The 5,473-nt window shown below is 32.6% G+C and overlaps 1 protein-coding gene across 10 annotated transcripts in view; it reads left to right on the top strand.

Annotated features, from left to right (window-relative positions):
* Positions 1–5,473, top strand: part of LOC106881718 (forkhead box protein P2) — a 534,685-nt gene that overhangs the window by 260,662 nt on the left and 268,550 nt on the right. Inside the window, exon 6 of one of the 10 annotated variants that reach the window (XM_052966869.1) lies at positions 2,610–2,634. The exons of the other annotated variants lie outside the window; for them this stretch is intronic. The gene's annotated coding sequence lies outside the window, so the exon portion shown is untranslated. The remainder of the gene's footprint in view (positions 1–2,609; positions 2,635–5,473) is intronic. 10 annotated transcript variants of the gene reach the window in all.

Genomic DNA, 5,473 nt, shown 5'->3' with positions numbered 1-5,473 from the left:
CTCTCTCTCTCCCTCTCTCTCTCTCCCTCTCTCCAGTAATTGCTTCTTTCTGCTGAATCAACAAAGATTTATGTGTGTGTGTGGCTAAGAAATTTGCTTCCCAACCACATGGTTCTGGGTTCAGTCACTTTGGCCAAGTGTTTTCTACTACAGCCTCAAGCCAACAAAAGCTTTATGAGTGGTTTTGGTAGATGGAAACTGAAAGAAGTCCACCATATATATGTGTGTGTGTGTGTGTGTCCCACCACCTCTTGTCAGCCAGTGCTTTTGTTTACGTTCCAAAACTTAACAGTTTGGCAAAAGAGACTGATAGAATAGGTAGTAAGCTTTAAAAAAAAAAAGTGCTGAGGTTGATTCATTCGACAAAAATTCCTCAAGGCAGTGCCCCAGCTTGGCAATAGTCTGATGATGGAACACAGCCCTTACAATAGAATAGGTCAGAAGAGAACTAGGTAGCCACTGGCCTTATTTATCCCAAAAAGAGTCATGAAGACACAGTTGTGTTGATCTTCAGCTCTGATGACAGAATTTTCATTCTATTGAATTAGAGATGTCCTGGGGTTAAACAACCACCAAAATATATTGCAATATCTTTAATGTCTACAACAGTGTTTCCCTGGTTTTTCTAAACAGCTGTGTATATTGAAGCAATGAGGCTCATATAAGCAAATACGCACGTAAACAATTTGGTATATGGACAACAAGTAATCAAGATGTTATTGCTACAGCAGTATTCGGAATTTACTTAAATTCTCATCTTTTCAAGAAAAGCACATAAAAATAAAATACTCTATTAATTTGCTGTCTCTGGGTTGGCACATGTGTATAATAAATGGTGAAGAATTGACCATTACTGGTCTAAATCTACTTTGTCATCATTGCAAGAATGACCATAATCTCCTTACATTCCCAACTCAAGGTGGACAACAACATGTTTGTAATATAACTGATGTGGACTTTATATTCAATACAAACAGACTGAGCCACACAGCTTTAGGCGTGTGTGTGTGTGTGTACTAGCATCTCCATGACAGCTCTGTATGAATCACTCCTCAACATTTGTTGTATTCGTTCTAAACCATGCAAATATTCAACCCATGCTGACTGGAAATACAAATGACCAAACAATTTGACCAGTTAAAATATTTCACTTTTACAAATTACTATAAATTGATGATTTTATTTATATATATATATATATATAATATGTGTGTGTATGTATTTTTATATCAAAATATATATCTTACAAAATCTTCTACTGTATCTGACTTTGCTTCATCTCAATTATATTTATAGTTTTCAATCTCTTATTAAACTTTGACATTTTATATTTATATTCATCCTAGAAAAGTGCACTTGAGTCACACTAGATGATGGTAACAGATAAATCTGGAATAGTTTAGGATTCTGGATTGGCAGCTGAATTTATTTATTTTTTTTTCTGTCAAGAGTCAAAATATCTGTAGTTTGTGACAAAGCAGTATCAAAGTATTATTTGTGGCATGTGGTATACTTGAGTCAAAATATTTGTAGCACATGATATAATTACAATGAAGTTAAATTACTTAGTATTTATTGAGAAAAGTCCCTATATGAGAGGAAAAGGTGATTGTTTCTCCAAATGAATTTTCTGTTTTTTTGTCGTCTTAAAAGTTGAGGTTTCTTGAAATTATATATTTTATTAATATCATCTCAAATACATCACCAGTGACATTGTTAATGTATGTCATTGTTTATTATTAATAGCCTACCTAGGACCATAAGGAAATTAGTTGAACAAAATCTACAATCTGTTCATGGTTCCAAATTGTAACAACTGTTTTATTTCTGGTATTTGTACAACTGCTGAAATCTTCACTGTCACAAACTAAAAGTTCCTATGTCTTTGTATGAAATCATATTTGATATTGTGGTATTCAAACCTATGTCATCACATGTTTAGTGTTGTCTGTTTATTTCCTTTCATCATTGACTAACATAATCAACACAGAAAAACACAATTAGAATTTACATTTGGTCTTTAATTCCAATTTATTGATTTGTTAATTGAATTTCTTTTTGACACAATAACACCAAAAGAAAAATAAAAAAAAAGGTAAACATCCCAGAGAAAGAGCTGCTTTATTGTTGTCATTTGTTTTCTAAATTCTCACCTGCCTGGATTACCTGTTGATGTAAAATAGTTTTATGTTCATAGATTCTCTTACATAATTGTTTTATACGCTTGCAATATGACTGTGTATTCTCCAATGCAGTTCAGAAAATATCTGTAATGGTGCTACTTGATATTAGTGTTTGGTTCAGAATATTGAATTATAATCTTTCCATTTTGGTTAAGTATTTAGGTGGACACTTGTTTGAGAAATTTATCATTTTATTACAATTTTTTTTTGCATGTTTTACCTGTAGGAGGGAGGCCAGTACCAATAAGGGAATTAATTTTGAAAAATTTTCCAAGATCAACAAAACTGTGTTTCTTCAGATGAAATGATTTCCAAACCAATACAAAATAAAAACCATTTCGTAAAATTAAAAAAAGAATACCCTCCAAAGAAAATATGAAAGAATGATTTTTTTTTTTGTTCAAATTCTAATTTCCCTTTTTTCAGCCTGGCTTTGTTCTCTCCCTAGCAGGTAAACATGCATGGTCAGTTTATATTTCATTGCTATGTTTGGTTCTTTGTTAGCTTCGCTAATGTGATGTTGCATGTTATGTTGATGTCTGTCCTTCTGTCGACATTTTTTCTTTCATATTGGCTATTGATTCTAACAAACATTCAACTTGTTGTTGTTGTTGTTGTTCATGGTTTTGTTGTGTTTACTTGCAAAATAACAATTTCAATTTTTCAAATGTTGTTTACGTTTCTGAAATCTTAATTAGGTTTCCTGTTGTACTTCAAATATTCATTAATGTAAAAAAAAATCATGGATTTTCAGTCCCCCCCCCCACCTCAACCCTGTGTTTTCTAACAATAACAATTTTACTTTTTTTTTTTCTTTTTTCCCCTCATTATGGCATGGTTGTGACATTGGTCTTTGCAAATGTTGATGTTTAGTTGGAACTGATGCTTTTGGACTACTTACCAAGTTCTTTGTTGATTACTCAATTAAGAAGTGTAAACGATTTACTTTTGATTAGGTTGGCAGAAATAAACAACGGCTTAAATAGTCAGATTGTGTCACTACATATAATTACCAAGTTGCAACTTGTGTCTTCTTATCATAAAATGGCAACTTAACCTTGTAGCAACAATGCAGTTGCCCTTCATCATACATTATGAATATGGTCTTCATTCATACACACATTAAATACACACATTGTCATCTCTATTCCTAGTTAGATGTTATATTTATCTACATTAAAAATTTACTATAAATGTTTAATATTTGAATAATTCTTCTCATACATTTGTATTTACCAAGTTTAGAATTCCTCAGACAGATATTTCACTCTTGAGTACATTTATATTAATTCATATCTGTCAGAAGGTTATTTGATATATTACATTCTTTGAAAATTATTTTTATTTTTACAGCTTTTTACAAAGTAAGTGATTTAACGAGTGAGTAGTAGTTGTATTAAGTTGTACATTAGAGAAAACAAAATATATTTCTAAATGAATGTTATTACCTGAAGTGACCTATTAAGATGGATTTAGCTTCAATATATTTGATAGGTATATGAAAATTAAATATGTGCACAGATATAATATATATAAATATGTATGCTTGTGTTTGTTTGTATGAGCGGAGATTACATAATACCTCTTTGTAAGGTTTAAATATTCAAATACTAACAAGCTTTTGTTCTTCACTTTGTGGAAACAAATCTATATTTTATGTAAGATATCATCTTTAAGCAGCTTTATTCGTAGCAAATTCTTTTTCTAAACAACATTTGGTAAATTCTTCTTGACTAAATAGTATTAATATCTCTTTACGTATGTTTAAAACTGTAATTTGGTAAAAGTTGAGATGGGAAAACAGTCTGTCTTTGAGACTGTAAACTTCAAATTTTCTCAAAAAGCATTATTAATTTGGTTGTGGGTAAAATACTTGGAATATTCTGCTTTGCTCTTGTTTCTTTTGTTGACTAAAATGAAGGGTTTGCAGCTACATGTGATCTTTAGGGATGTTGGTTAGCCGTCAAAAATGCTATGCATTCTTGGAGAACATGATCCTTTAGCATCTTCTACGTTTTCATTGAATTATGTTTTAGTATTTCCACTGATTTTGTTGGGTTAGAATTAAAATCAGCCTTCATTGTTACTTAACTGATTACAGTGCAATTATTCCCTGATAGATTGACCAAAGTAATGTTAGAGATGGTTTTGAACTATAAACATTAAATTTCACTGGTTTTTAGCTGCCATTTTGATGCAGTTCCTCTCCTTGTTTTTTATGTGATGGAATAAAACTGTTGTCTTGAATATGACACTCAGTGTTTAAGTTCTTCCATTGTAGTACCATGTTCATATTCTTGGTACACCATCTTGCTACTACTTGACTCATTCTAATATTTCATCTTGGTAAAAATTCAAAGTTCTTTAACTGAAAATTTATTTGCATCCTTTTTCCAGGAAGCTATTTGTACATTCACTTTTTATTCTGTAAATTTTGTTCAATACAGTTTTGAAAAGAGTTTCCACTATTTGTCAATCTTTTTACTGAGGTAGATTTTTGCCATGTATGTACATTATTTTGCTTCAACATATAGTCTGATCTCATGAAATGCTTCTAACTGTTCTCATATCACCATCATCACCATCATCATCATTATTCAACATCCTTTTTTCCATGCTGGCATGAGTTGGACTGTTTGATAAGAACAGGTGAGCCAGAAGGCTTTGCTAGATTCTGTGTCTGCTTTGGCATGATTTCTACAGCTGGATGCCTTTCCTCAACCATATAACAGAGTGAACTGAGTGATTTTTACATGGCACCAGCACTGGTGATGTCACCAAGTTCCCACAAGACACACACATGCAACTATTCTTATATTAATATATATATGGCTGCTCTGATATCGCATGATACATATATACAGCTACTCTGATATTACAGTATATGGATACAACTGTACTAATATTACACATTATATATACCACTGCTCTGGTATAACAACTTTCTTTACTTTGGTCTGATTTCTCTGTTTCTGGCTCCCATGCAGGTAGCATGTAAAAAACTCCTTTTGAGCATGGTTGTTGCCAGAACCGCCTGACTGGCCCTTATACTTGTGGCACGTAAAAGCACCCGCTACACTCTCGGAGTGGTTGGCATTAGAAAGGGCATCCCGCTGTAGAACTTTGCCAGACCAGATTGGAGGCTGGTGCAGCCTTCTGGCTTGCCAGTCCTCAGTCAAACTGTCCAACCCATCCCAGCATGGAAAACAGATGTTAAACAATGACGATGATGATGAGGATGATAACTGTCTGCATTTTCATTTGCATCATTTCCCTTTTCAAGTTAGTCG

This window comes from Octopus bimaculoides, chromosome 4, assembly GCF_001194135.2.
Source record: "Octopus bimaculoides isolate UCB-OBI-ISO-001 chromosome 4, ASM119413v2, whole genome shotgun sequence".
In the NCBI taxonomy this organism is placed as follows: Eukaryota; Metazoa; Mollusca; class Cephalopoda; order Octopoda; family Octopodidae; genus Octopus; species Octopus bimaculoides.
Note: the sequence above shows the minus strand (reverse complement) of the source record. Positions and strands in the feature narration are given on the sequence as shown.